This window comes from Marmota monax, unplaced genomic scaffold (assembly GCF_021218885.2).
Source record: "Marmota monax isolate L192 unplaced genomic scaffold, Marmota_monax_Labrador192_F-V1.1 WCK01_AAM20220418_F8-fsc00076, whole genome shotgun sequence".
NCBI classification, from domain to species: domain Eukaryota; kingdom Metazoa; phylum Chordata; class Mammalia; order Rodentia; family Sciuridae; genus Marmota; species Marmota monax.
This window is the reverse complement of record NW_026692843.1, coordinates 3,812,079-3,826,622: the sequence shown is the minus strand read 5'-3', so window position 1 is coordinate 3,826,622 and position 14,544 is coordinate 3,812,079. Positions and strand designations below refer to the sequence as shown.

The following is a 14,544-nucleotide window of genomic DNA, read 5'->3' as shown; positions in this document are numbered from 1 at the left end:
CCTTTGTAACCCCTGTTAGGGTGCTAGGCAACCCCTCCCCATCCATCCAGTGCTTTCTCCTCGTATGACTGAAACTGTCTCCATGAAGCACTGAGCCCTTCCTCTCCCACCCAGCCCAGGCGACCACCACTCTCCTCCTATCTCCACAGTGCTGACCACTCTAAGGACCTTGCGTAAGTGGAATTGTACAGTACGGGTCTTTTGGAGATTGGCTTATTTCACTTGGCATAAAGTGACAAGCGGTATCTTGTGAAGATACATTAGTGACACTCTCTTAATTTGTTACCTTAAAACCCATTGGTAGATCTGACACTATGAATGAATCTTTTATCCATGTGTGATTTGGTAAGGCCCTGCATTGGTGATTTGGGAAATATTGATTTCCTGAGTTACGAAGATTTCCAAAATGTTGACACTTTGTATTTTACAACAAAAACAAAAATTCATGAATCTTTCCGAACTCATCAGAAAAGTCCCTAATTACTAAGAAGCTGTCAGGCTCCAGGAAGTGTACATGAAGTTTCAAAATTCTAATTTTACTTGAAAGTTCAAATTGGATCACTGACAACTAAGAGTATCAGACGTTTTCTTTAATGTCAGGCTCACTTTTATTTGTTTTGGGAAACATGTCGGCCAGACACCCAGGTCTGATGCCCGGGGTCTGTCTGCCCCCCTTCTCCCACAGCGGAGTGACAGTCCATGAAAATGGGAGCTAGTTAGGGCTGTAGCTCATCAGAGAACCATTCCACAAGAGTTTTTCATCAAAGAAGTCAGTGTGCTGCGACCTGCGTGAACTTTCCGTTTCGTCACCCGGGAGTGAGATGGCGAGGACTCAAGGGTAGCTGTGGAATAAAATCTAACAATTTTTCTTGCATCATCAGGAATACTGTTGAGTGAAGTTGGCAGTTTTTCTTTTGTTTTATGTTGAGTGTGTGGTGGTAAAGAGCACAATGACCACTAGAGACTGGGGTGCCACTGCCTGGAGTCCTGGTAAAGGGTCAGGCCTTACCCGCCATCACCTTACCTATCAGTGCAGACATCAGCTGGGTGGGGCAGAGCACACCTTGATAATGTCCACCCTGTGGAGTCCTTAAGGGTCAAGGGCGCCACAGCTGAAATGTGTCCCCCAGAGTTTATGTGTTGGATCCTTGATCTCCAGCAGCAGTTGGGAGGGCCCTCGGGAGTGGACAGGTGTCACTGTGGTGGGAGTGGGTCCCCCCGCTGCCTTGCTCTGTCCTGCTTATTGCCCTTCCCTCTCCACCATGGGCTGATGCAGTGGGAAAGCCCTTGCTAGAGGCCTGCACCTTGATGTTGAACTTCCTGACCTCCAAAACTGCAAGAAGCAAATTTCTTTTCTTTATGAATTGCCCGGTCAGTGGTATTCTGTCACAGCAACACAAAACAGACTAAGACAGAAATACGATACAGGGAAATGAGGTTGCTCCAACAGATACCTGACCATGTGGAAGTGTCTTTGCAATTGGGTAATGGGTAGAGGTGGACAAATTTGAAGGGACAGCTAGGAAAAGCCTAGATTGACCTGAATGGAGAACTAAAGGTGATTCTGAAAGTCTGATACTTCAGCAATCCCTTCAGTGGTTGTGATCAGAATTTTGGAAATATGGAGCGGAAAGGGCATTCCAATGAGGTTTAAACAGAAATGAGGAACAAGGCATGGGACATGGGAGTGAAGGCCGTTCTTATTATACAATTGCCAAGAACCCAACAAACCACGTCCTGGGCCCTGCACTGTGGAAGGTAGATTTCAAGAGTGATGGACTAGGATGTCTGGTGGAAAGAGTTTCTAAGGAAAACCCTGAGGAGTTGTGCGACTGCTTCAGACTGTACACAGTAAGATACAAAAGTAGCGGAATGACTCAAGGTTGGGATTTATAATTAAGAGACGCAGAACAGAAAGACTGGAACATTTGTAGCCTGACCATGTAAAGAATGAGAAGATTTGTAGTAGAACAAACCCAGGGGGTGCTGAGGAGGTTGGCCCAGGCAGGAGGGAGCCGGGATGGAAGGCGAGACACCTCTCGGGAAGTTCAGAGAGCTTCAGGGCTGTGCTCCAGAGCCTGAGGAGGCTGTCACTCCCGAGGACCAGCGCTGACCGTGGTGCCATGGCAGTGGGCCACAACTGTTTTCTCCCACCGGGTTGCAACATCAAAATGATTTATTATACAAACTGTAATCTACATGGGTGACATTATTCATCTTTGAAAAAAATTTTTGTTTGCTCTTTTTAGTTATACATGATAGTAGAATGTGTATTGACACTTGTACACACATGGAGTGTGACTTCCCATTCTGTGGTTGTAGGAAATGTGGGCTACATGGGTCCTGGATTCACATATGAACACAGGATAGTGTGTCCAATCCATTCTACTGTCTGTCCCATTCCCACCCCCGTCCCTTCCCCTCCTTCCCCTTGGTCTAATCCAGTGAACTTGTATTTTCCCCACTCCCCTCACTGTGGGTTAGCATCCACACATCAGAGAGAACATTCGGCCTTTGGTTTTGGGGGTTGGCTTACTTCACTTAGCAGGAAAGTAAAAATATGGAAACTTCACGAAGGTGTGTCATCCTCATGCAGGGGCCTTGCTAATGTTCTCTGTGTCATTCCAATTCTAGTCTATGTTCTGCCAAAGCGAGCTCTGTCACTCATCTGCTTAATGTTTCACACCTCAAAGGGCACGATCACACTTGCAGTCACAACAGTTATTCTGCTGGGTAGAAAATTGCTCACACACTGTGGCTGAACTCTTGAGCACGCCTGAGTCCCCAGGACACAAAATGCTGGGACATCAGCTGCGTGGTCTCTGAACTGCGTGGCGGATGAGCTCTTCGTCCACTTAATTTCAAGGTTACCAATTTGGGTCTCCCTCTCCTTCAATTTATGGGTGGGATTTCTGAATTTTAAGATCACATTTTGGTCTTTCTGAGTGCTCAAATCCAATTCCTGTTGGTTACCTTCAGGTCTTCCTCTGGACCCTCTCTCTGGCCTCTTGATCAGTGAGGAGCTGCCTTTCCCAGACCTCTGGTTGCTTCTCCACTCTGGTGTGCTGATTTTCAAATCCAAGGCTCTTGTTGAGCCTCCAGTCTGGGGTGCCAGAGGCGGTGGTGCCAGGTGCCAGCCCTGCTGGGGGCGGCTCAGCACCTCTATCTCTCAGCACAGGTGCCCTGCAGGCCCCAGCAGGACACCTCAGAGCGCACCCTTCTCCTTGGCTTCATGCGATGGTCAGCACCTTCTCCAGGGCTGAAGGTGGGGGGATTCACCCATCTTTCCCCCTCTTCTTCATGTCTTCCCTGGTCTACTTATATAGGCTCCTCCTCCTCAGGGCTCTACACGGACAGTTCCTCTCCACCAGTCCTGGGGAACTCACTCTGCAGCCTGCAGGGTTTTGGTCTGCAGCTCCCCGCAGGCCCAGATTGGTGCCTCTCAGCTGAGGGCCCTGAGCTAGCACTGGGACCAGCTTCACGTGGTCTTCGGCTTGTCACCCTGAAGCGTGTGCTCCTTGGAGGGTGGAAATCACTCGTATTCATGACTTTTGGTCCAACTCTGGCTCTCCTTAGAATCTAAGAAGCCGTTTTCAGAGTGAAGTTTTGTTTCTCTCCTCACAGGGCTAGAAGTGACCGTTAGGTGACTTGTGTGACTGAAGACACAGAGGACGTGTTTGTCTGAATTGGAACATTCTCAGTGAGGATTGAGTTCTGGGAGTGAGTGATCTGTGTGGTGGTAGTTATCTTCTGCAGCTAGTTACAGCTGTTCCCTGAGACTTCCTCGTGTGGCACCCATTCGAAAGTGCAGGGGGAGTGAAATGCCTACATTCCATGCAGGGGCTCGGGGCCCAATTCCCATTAGTGGAAAAGTGCTCTATCGTGAACACGGCCGTATCTCACTTGATTAAACTGTCAGCTCTTATTAAAACAGATCCATGAGGCTACAGACATTCAAGCTTGGTGTAGCTCGTAGGAAAGTATTGGTAAATTGTTACCCCAGTAAGATCTGCGCCTATTAGCAGAGCTTCAGCTTGTCTGACCCTTAGGATGTTGAGAAAAGTGGTAAAAAACAACGTCTGTGACTTCCTAGGGGAAAAATTCCCCTCCAGTTTGGTGGTGGTCTGGGGCGGGGAAGACCCAGTGCCCAAGTGTGCGATTCTGGGTCCCTGGGTCATCTTCTAGTGTGCAGGAGCTCGAGCAATTTCCACTCTATCTTTTGGAAAAGCACATTCATATGGGATCGTATTTTTTTCCCTTCAACTAAAGATCAAGTCTGAGAAAGAAATTGAGGAGCCAAGATAGGCAAACTATTCAGACAAAAACACGGGAGGAATTACCCGGGGGGGGGGGCCCTGGCTCCCTCCCTTCCTTGTCTGGAACGTGGCTCAGGAGAGGGCTCTCAGGTAATGCTCGGGAGACGCAGAAGTTCCAAGGGCCAGTCGGGCAGAAGGTCAGGCTCAGGTGGCCACCAGAGGATTCGTGGCCACATGATTTCTCCAAATCTGTGCTTCTGGAGGAGCCTGAAGGAGCTGAGCATAGAGAGAGCTGTGCCTGGGTCCTGTAGCAGCAGTGTCCCTTCTCCAGGGGGTCCAGCCCGCACCTCTCTCGCTCTGTGCCCACGCACTCTGGGTGAGCTCAGGTGTCTTCCCTGCCCTGCATCAATCTCCAAAGTCAAGTTGTCTTTGATGGCCGCTCCTTCGTCACCTGCACCACATCCCCCAAATCCTAACTTTCCTGCTGGTTCAGCAACACCCCTGGGAGGGCTGTTAGGCCTGGAAGTTATGTAAGACCCCTTCCCTAGACACAAAGGGTTGATACATCTAAGAGTGACAGGGAGTTGGGCTGTTTTCAGCGCTGTGTGTTCGGACACACTCTGTCTCCCCGCTGGCCTGGGAGCCAAGGGCAACCGTTAGCCCCTTTCCTAGGAAACTGAGGCCTGGGGGACTTGAGCAGCTCACCAGCTTACTATTCACCTACGACATGGGACTACCTGGGTGGCTTCCAGTTCTCACCTCCAGGATGGAGCCCTCCGCAACTGCCCTCTCCTCCCACCTCTGTCTCTCTGCCTCCCAGCTCCATCTCACACACACAGACACACACACAGACACACACACTCACACACACACACACTCAGGCCCTCTCTTCTGTCTTGTCATTCTGTGGAACTGCATCACCCATATTCCCATCACCCATGTGTTTTTCTGGTATTTGGAAACTACCCTCTAGGGATATATTTCAGCAACAGGGTGAATAGATATCACTATTCTTCATCAAGGCAGAGACCCGCCCCCCTGCCTCATTATTTCTCTTTGTGGAACTAAGGACAACCAAGACCCCGCAAGCTAGCTGTGACACACTGCCACTCAGAAGGCCCATCTTGCTGTTAAGTTCAGTTGCGTCTACCAGGAGACGTATGCACTTCCAGATGGCATTTCAAACACTTTTGTTGATGTGGGCTCTGTGCAGGCGAGGAAAGCAGACCCTGCTCTGAGTGTCCCTGGGCACGCACGGCTCTCATCTAAGGGCTGGTGCTCTGGGCCCTGAGGTGTTCCCAGAGGACTGCTTAGCTGTTGAGATCCAGGCTGAGCCCCTTCCCAGCTGGGTGATCTTGGGGTCTCAGTGAATCTCCCCTCTCCCTGTGGGAGTGAGGTAAGGTTTCCTTGGATGCTCAGAGCAATAGCACCCCCGCCCCCCCATTGCCAGCATCAGTGACTAGAACCCTGTCCCTAGACTCACAGTGGCTCTGTTGGGACGGCTTCCCCTGGTTAAGGGAAGAATTTCCTGGTGGCACCCAGCACCCCAACTGTAGCTCACAGCCCAGGAAGAGGTGTTCAGATCACACCACGTCTCTGTTTGGAGACGGGATTGTTCAGAAGGGCTCGCACTGAGGAATGAGCAGAGGGTTGAGGAACCCTCTTCCTGGAGCTGGATCCCGGGCCCCCTTGGGAGGTGCTGGTTTCAAGAGGACCCTCCCACAGCAGGTGGAGAGTGGCTGCTTGAACGTCCCCGCCCTTTCCTAGTGAGGCTCTGGCCTGGCAGTGGTCAACCTCCAAGCCCTGGGCCGCATTTGGAGTTGAGTCAGCAGTAGATGAGCCAGTGGTCAGGGCAGAGCCTCCCTAGCACACCAGCAAGCACAAGGAATGCCACACCCACGGTGACAGGCCATGTGACCTCAGCATCCTGGGTCTCAGCCTTGATCCATCATTCCAGGAAGGCGACTTGGGGTTCTTTGGGGTCCAGGCTAGAGAGTGAGCGTGGGGGCAACCTTTGAGCAAGAGACCTCATCTGATACCTGAATTTTGGGGTGTCACCAGAGAAGTCACCTTATTCAAGTAAAGTAATTTAAGCCAGGTAAGTCGAGCGCGATAATCGGTGCTTAAGTACCAAAAACAAACAGAGGCTGGAAAAGTGGTTGTTTGAGGTGAAGCATCACATAAGACGCTCCGGGAAAGATTAAGACCAAGACGACACAGTCCTGTCCCTGGTGTCCCTCAATCAAAGTAAAGCTGCCCTCACTCAAACCTGTGCCTGAGGAGACCCCACACATGCGCACCTGGGGAAACACCCACCACATACACACTCATGCCTGCACGGGCATGCAAACACACACACATGCGAGGGTGCAGGCATGTATACACACACAATCCTGAGGAAACTCACACACATATACACACATGTCCGGGGAAACGCAGCCTCTGTCTCTCTGCCTCCCAGCTCCATCTCACACACACACACACTGTCTCAGGCCCTCTCTTCTGTCTTATCATTCTGTGGAATATACTTGCATACACATACACGTGCACACACATGCCCAGATGCCTGAGGGCACACACACGCATGTGCACACACACATTCCGTCTTGGTCTGTAGTGCAATCAGAAGTTTCCATCTGAGCGGAGACGGCGTGGTATCTTCAGTTCAGTTTGAAAGAGCCCTGGCTCCTGGGGCGGGGCTGGGGCCGCTCCTCTGTGTCGCTTGTGGTTGGCTTCCCTTGCTCAGCCGTGGGTTACCCTGACCTTCTCACAGCCTGTGTTTGTCCCTGAGACCCTCCTCTCTGCACACAGCAAGGCTTCTGCACATGGCAGGTGCAGGGACGTTGCCATCTGACTGGCCAAGAGAGCACATGGCACCCTTGCCCTGGAGGCTTTCTGTAGCCTCTCCCGGCAGCCAGACCTGCGCAGCCTGGGCAGCGGGGCTCAGCTGCTGCCCCAGCCCATGGGCCACCTGGAGACCTCTTGGCCAAGCACCACCTGCACACACGCACGCACACGCATGCACAGGAGCCTGTCCACTTTACTGAACCCTCTCTGCCTAAGTCATTTAACTGCAGTGGCCTACAATAAAATTCTTGAGAGAAAGATATCTACATCTTAGAACTTACAGTGTGCTAGGAAGGACAGCGACTGACGAAGTGGAGGGAAGGGCAGGGCTTGCTCGCCTCCTTCTGGCTTCACAGGGTCAAAGGTGGTCTCCTACCAACCCAGTGAGTGCCTTCCTGCAGGAGACCAAAAACCAAACGCCACCCACCAAACTCTCTTCCCTTCCCTTAGTGAAATAGTGTTTGCTGCGTAATGAGAGGAGGAAGCACTTTAATTAATATTAACAATTGTCAGGGATTAGTGTCCAAATCCCCTGTTACCAATTTGTCTAATACACCTAATTGTGTGTGCGGCTGTGGGTGAAGCACTTCAAAACCGACCAGACTTGGGGCAGGCACACGGGAACGGCGTCCCTCGGTCTCTGAACAGAGTGCCCCAGCCCTGCCCAGCCGCTGCCCCCGTCTCTCCTGGGGTCTGCCCTTCCATCCGTGAAGCTCTCTGGGAGGTTGCCAAGTTTGTCTTTCAACAGTGGAACTCCAGCATTCTTACCTCCAGCACACGGGGGCTCTGCTTCCCGCACAGGGGAGACCTTTCCAGAAGGAGCCAGGACTGGGGAAATGCCAGGCAGGCTGAAGCGGAGGCTGTGTCCCCAGCAGAATGCGTTCAGGTTTCTAGGTTATGGCAGTGAGGGGTTTGCAGTCCGGATACTCACAGGAAGGTGTGCTGGGAGGGGAGCCAGCTGACAGGTGACCTCCTGGACCAGCAGATCCTTCCTGTGTGTGTGTGGAAGAGAGAGGCGGTGGGGAGGGAGGAGATGGAGAGAGGGAAGGAAGCAAAAGAGAGAAAGGAAGAGAGGAAAGGAGGGAGGGAAAGAAGAAAGAAAAACCAAGAGGCTTGCTCCCCCAGGTCTCACCCATCCTATGCCAGAGACGGGAACATGTCCCAGCAAGCTCCCTCATTTCACTCAGTTTCGACAGCCTGCTTAAAACCACCTTAGAAATGCCACCGAGAATAGGCACACCCTTGAGTTGGTGACGGCTTCCCTCCCAAGGACCAGCTCACACACCAGCTGAGCCGGTGACCTGGTGCTGAAAGAGGGGCACAGTGACAGGTCTGCTACAGGAGGAGGCAGGACTGTGAGAACCCAGGAGAGCTCAGGTGGGGGTGGGCTCCGCCCTGATGGGTGCTTAAATCACACTGCACTGGGCCACCTGGCTGGAGGACAGGGTGCGTTTTCCTCCCAATATCCACTTTCTGTTCTTTTGGTGATTAAAGATATGAATTCCCGTGTGGTCAGATGATTGGACATCTAGAAAATAAAAACAGAAGAAAGGTGTCAGGAGGGGGCTCGCTGTTTCTCCCCCTCTTCCAAGAAAAGCGCACAGGATGGACTCACACACCTGGATTTGGAGCCCGATGCCCGGGGGGGCAGAAGGCCGGCTCTGCTGGGGGTTGCCTTCTAGCCCCAGGTGGCCAGGGGCGAGTGGTGCTTGTGTCCTGTGCATGGGCCGGCTCTGCCACTGGCCGGTGATGAGGGATGCAGACCCCAGCTAGTCCCCGGAGCTCTCCAGTTCTGCTCTTCCTTCCCCATGTGCTGACAGAGCAGCAGTTTGGGGAACGCCCATCGGTGTGCCCACGGGGCACCTGACCAGCTCTCTCACTATCCCTGGAAGGAGGAGTGCAGCCACATGGGCTGTGGGTCGCTGTCCATGGAGTTGGGAGCACTGCTCCTAGTCAGCGTGGGGAGGCATCTCCCTGTACCTCGTCACCTCATCTCATTCAACATGTGGAGCCGTGACTCGGGTGACGGGTAGATTCCCATCAGAAGCCTAAGGAAGTGCTCCTGTGCTGGGTGACAGAGCCCAGAATGAAGAGCAGCCGCTAAGAAAATGAAAATTCATAGGGACAGATAGGACGGCGTCCCCAAGGCCACCGGTCATGGAGTTCCTTGACACACTCTAAAGCCCTCCCTGGCACACACTTCCCTCCCCCGCCCCTCCCCAACCTCCACTCTCGCTTTTCTTGTTTTCTCTTTGCCCAGCAGTCAGCTGTTTTTTTAAATATGCAAATATGATCCAGTTAGCCAGCCGCTGCCCTAAGAACAAGGGGGGACTATTAGCCGGGTCCACAGGGCTGTGTGTCACCGGGGCTGGCCTCCTCTCCAGCCTCCACACACCTCTCCACTCTGGCCCAGCCACACAAGTCCCCAAGCACTCTGTGGGTTACATGCGCAGCCTGTTCCTCTGCCTGGGACATTAGAGGAATATTCCATCAAGTGGACGGTTCGTTACTGTACTGACGCAGTCATGAACATTCCCACTCCACTCTTCCTGTGGACGTGTGTTTTCTTTTGTGGTGAGGTTGGGGTGACAGGGTGCTGGGGTAGATTTGCTGGGTGGTGTGGTAAACATGTTTGACCTTATAAGAAATTGCCAATATGCTCTCCAAAGTGAACTCTTATTTACTTCCCCAGTGAGGACATAAGAAAGCTTGGATTTCTCCTCCACGCTCTCGTCAGCACTTCACGTTGTCTGTGTTTTCAGTCTGGGTCATTTTAGTGGGTAATTAATGAGCTCTTATTGAGGTTTTATGTGCATTTCCTTGATGAATAAGATATTGAACATCTTTTCACGTGCTTATTTGTAATTACCGTATCTTTCTTTGTGACGCGTTTAAATATTTAACTCATTTCTTAAAATTAATCTGTCTTCTTAATGAGTCATCAGAGTTCTTTCTATAATATGGTGCAATTTTTTTTTTGCCAGATATATGTAATGCAAATGTTTCATTCGTTTTCTTAATGGTTTCTTTCAAGGAACAGAAATATTCATTTTGATGAAGTCCAATTATTTTTTTTTTCTTAATGTTTTTGGCATTCTGACAAAGATAACTTTCATCCCCCAAGGTAGGGAGATTTTCTCCTACCTTATTATTTAAGGTTTATAGTTGCAATTTTAAGTTTATGATCCATTTCAAATCAATATTTGCATTTGGTGTGAGGTAAGAGTTGAGGTTCATTTTTTCTGACTGATAGAGACCCCCGAGCTTGAGGACTGAGAAGCACCAGGATGGACCCTTGCACACGTGGTACACACGCCTCACTAGCACAGAGGTGTTCCAGAGCCCCTCTCCAACCAACACCCTCTGCTTTTATTTGTGCCTTCCTGGGTTCTGTGCATACAGCTTCATTTGAGCAATGGGTTTCATACTTAATTACCTTAGAATCTATCCAATCCCTACAGTAGGAGATTGGAGATGGGGCCCGGGGAAGGTTCCAGTTTCCAGCTGAGTCCAGACCAGAATATTTCTGCTCTGCCAGCGAGTCCCCTCCCTGCACCCCATCCACCCTGTGCTGCTTCTGGTGGACAGTGGCCAGGGATTCCACAGAGTCCCTCCCTGTGGTCCTCGCCTCTCCGGCACTTAAAGTATTGAAAGTGGGCACCGTGTAAAGCTGAATAGTTTAGATTTTCTTTTTCTGATGCTATCACTTGCAGGGGAGATAAAAGATGGGTTTGTCAGGAGGGTGGCAGTTGTCCAAAGGCAATGCAAGCACATTTTGAGTCTCCATGGGAGAGCCCAATCTATCAATCGATGAGGAGCAGAGGTTAGCTTTATGGGTATCAACTGGGACATCCCCCCCACCCCCCACCCCCACTTTCTGAGACGTGGCTTGACAGTCTAATGATCTTCTTGGGCTTCCAAAGGCTCTTCATTCTTGCAACCTAACTGATAACCTAAGTGCAGGTGGACACACAGTAAGGGCTGAATCCCCCAGCTCTAGGGCAAGGCCAGAGAGCTCTGGGAATCCTCCTGTGGCTGTTAGAGAGTAGACATTTTTTCCTATTTCCTGCACATTGTTTTGTTCTTTCACAAATTTTGAACTTTGGTGGAAAGCTTTTTAAAGTGCACACATAGGACATGGTCTGTTCTCTGTCTGCTCTGATCCAGGCTTGTGTCCTTCCTACCACTGAGACTGAATTGGCCAAGGTCCTGTGACCACCTCTCAGAAGCGTCTGCAGATTTCTTCCTCCCCAGCCTCCCTCTGCTCCAGTCCCCCAGGCCGCTCCGTCACCTGCTATTCCTTTTCCTTCTCTGTCTTCCGTGATGGCTCCTCCTTGCAGGTGCCGAGTGTTGGTGAGCCCCATCCACTTACCTGCCCACTTCTCCAACACCTCTTGCCCCCGAGTGTGAAGTAGCCCCTGGCTCACGGCTTCCGTCTCACCCTCTCCAACGTGGCTCATCCACACTCCACCCACCTCGCTCCAGTCAGTCCCAACAACAAACCGCCCTCCACCAGTGGACTTCGCCCAGTGGGGACAACAATCCTTCTCTTTTCCACACGCCACAGAGTTCATCTGGAAGTCCTGTCAGATCTTCCTTCAAAACCAGGTCCTGAAAACCAGCTCTTTAGGCCATTTCTATGCCTCTGCCCTTGCCACAGCACGCCACCCTCCATGGACCACTGGAGTCCTCTGCACGAGGCAGTCTTTTCCTCAGCAAGAGACAGTGTCATCTTTCTCTTCATGACCCGGTCACGTCTCTCCTCCACCTTAACCTCCCCAGGGATTCCCATTTGACTAAGGAAACATCCAGCTTCCCGCGAGGTCCCTCCTCCTCTCAGTCCGTCACTCTCTGACCTTATCAGTCTCAAAGGCAGCTGCTTCCCTGCCTCAGGACCTTTGCTCCGGCAGACCCCTGAGAGCACTCTTTCTCTGAACCTGCCCTGGTTCCTCCTGCTGAGGTCCTCTCCAGCTCCACCTGCTGTTCTCTCCTCAGTTTCGTCCCCAGCGTGGTCCTTACCTGGACGTGCTTACTATGTCTTCACTCTCTCCTCCTGTCCAAGCCAGAGGCTCTGCTTCTTGGCCCGTATGCAGCGTCTAGAGTGGGTCCAGCATAGGTGAGGTGTCCTGACGTGCCTGCTGATGGCAGTAAGTGAGCCGAAGCCATCAGGAGGACACCCACCCCTCAGGCACCATCTTCCCCATCTGTGCTTGTCCCCAGGTGATCACAGCTAACATGGTCACGCGTTTCCTGTTAGCGCTTTTCTGCACCTTTACACACATTGTCTGTCTCTGTTTTGGCTGCATTTTGCTTCTCCAGGAAGCAAGCTCTAACCAGGTTGTGCGGCAGCTGGCTCTTGTCACTTAGGGATGTGGCTGGAGGGACTTTTCCCTTCGGCACTAGAGATCTACCCATCCTTGGGTAATGTTCACCTGCTCTTTTGGGGAGCTGTGGGTTGTTCTGGCTCCGGGGGCCCCACGAGCTGTCTCCCCGTGGCTCACTCTCTGCTGCCCACTTGACCTCTGCTCCATGGTTCATGGCGAGGCCCTGCAGCCCTTCCTCCCTCCCTGCACATTCCAGCCGACTCTTCCCTGCGTGCTTCACCTGGGGAGCAGACAGGACAGCAACTCAGAATGCAGAGTGGGAAACACAACGCCCAGACCACGGGCAGCAGAGAGCACATAGTGTAGGGGACAAACAGATCTAAGGTAACACACCTCTGATGAAAGCACCACGATCCCCATAGTCCAGAAGGGCCCTTCCCTGTGGCCACAGGTGGCTGTCTGGCAGCAAGCACACATCCCCCTCTTCCCACCCACAAAGCCCCTGGTGTCCTCTTGGCACCTGCAGGCGGCCCAGGAGTGTGGATTCAGGGTGAGCACAGGCTGGGTGGGGTCCTGTTGAGTGTGCAAGGCTTGTTGTGGCTGTAGTTCAACAGGGCTTAATAGGGAGCCTTCCAGGCTCAGAGTTTAACTAACTGCCCACTCTTCACCCATCTGTGACATAGTCAGAGCCTACAAATCATTTTACCAGAGAGAAAACACAAAGTTAATATCAAAATTGCTGAATTATCTCCAAACCGTCAGACTGTATCAGCTGAGCAGCTGCAGCTCACGTCCTGGGGCTGCAGCAGGGCAGTACAGTAGGGCGAGGCACGTCCCTGCAACCTCATATGTGGAGAGGCCCCAGGGTGATGGCACTGAGGAAGGGGCCTCTGGGTGGTGATTAGGTTAGAAGAGCACACGTGGGTGGGGCCCTCTATCTCTCTGCCATCTGGGGACACGTCTGAGAGACAGGAGGTGCCCTCACCACACCCAGCCATGCTGGCACCCTGACCTTAGGCTTCCAGTCTCCAGAATCGAGAGAAGTACGTGCCTACTGTTGAAGCCACCTCCTCTGTGGCATTGCAGAGGATGCAGGGGAGGTGGCCAAGTCAGAGGTCTTTAAATGTCCAGGTCCCATCATGCTTTAAAATGATAGGTAGGGGCGCTGGGGATGTGGCTCAAGGGTAGCGTGCTCACCTGGCATGCGTGCGGCCCGGGTTCGATCCTCAGCACCACATACAGACAAAGATGTTGTGTCCGCCGAAAACTAAAAAAAAAATAAATATTAAATTTCTCTCTCTTTCTCTTAAAAAAAAAACAAAAACAAAAAAACGGTAGGTAGGTAGTAAAATATAGAAATGGCCAGGAAGACTAAAGCCCCTGAGGTGTCACGACCGTGACAGTGCTGGCCTGTGACACCATCGAAAACCCTAGACTGGACTCTGTCACTGCTGCTCTGAGAGCTCCTGGCGGGCGGGCTTCCCATCTTTGCCACAGTGCTCACGCACTCGGAGCCAGCGCGCCGCCCTTGGACGGGCTCCAGCGTTCGGACACCCACGACCCAGTTGCCTCCTTTCTGGACGGAGCAGAGACCAGTGTAGGTCTCTTGAGAACCTGTTCAGGTTGAACCTTGGTCCCCAGGGTTGGAACCCAAGGTATGGGGACAGGGAGAAGCGGCAGTCATGGCTTCTTTGAAATTTAAGATTCTTCTCATTAAAACCAGATACTGCTCTCCTGCTGCTGCCGCCCTTTTGTCCAGGTACCTAGCAAGTCTGGCAAGCCTCTGACCCTCCAGATGTGACTCCTTTCTCTGAACTTCCAGGGATTGAGGGACTCAATTAAGAAAACGTCCTATAGGCCGATTCTGAGTGACCATATGAAACCTGAGACCTTCAGGAACAAGAAGGATGTAGATGGTCTTTTTAAAGTGGCTGGGTGACTATGGGGGACCTGGCTTCTCACCAGGTTATTTGGTGAACAAAGCGAGGTGACAAAGGCTCACCTGAAGCTGCATGACTCTGGGCCGGCTGGCAGCGGCATCGCGTGCTCCGGTTGCACTCTGAGGTTTTGCCTGGCCTCTCCTGGCAGCCTTGAAGCCCCCTCTGTCCCGGCTCTGC

The 14,544-nt window shown here is 52.0% G+C and overlaps 1 protein-coding gene and 1 non-coding gene across 4 annotated transcripts in view; one reads left to right on the top strand and one right to left on the bottom strand.

The window, feature by feature from the left end:
* Positions 1–14,544, top strand: part of CUNH10orf90 (chromosome unknown C10orf90 homolog) — a 284,414-nt gene that overhangs the window by 140,826 nt on the left and 129,044 nt on the right. The window lies entirely within an intron of this gene.
* Positions 2,555–2,656, bottom strand: LOC124095671 (U6 spliceosomal RNA). The gene has a single exon (XR_006852564.1). It is a non-coding gene; the product is annotated as a U6 spliceosomal RNA (small nuclear RNA).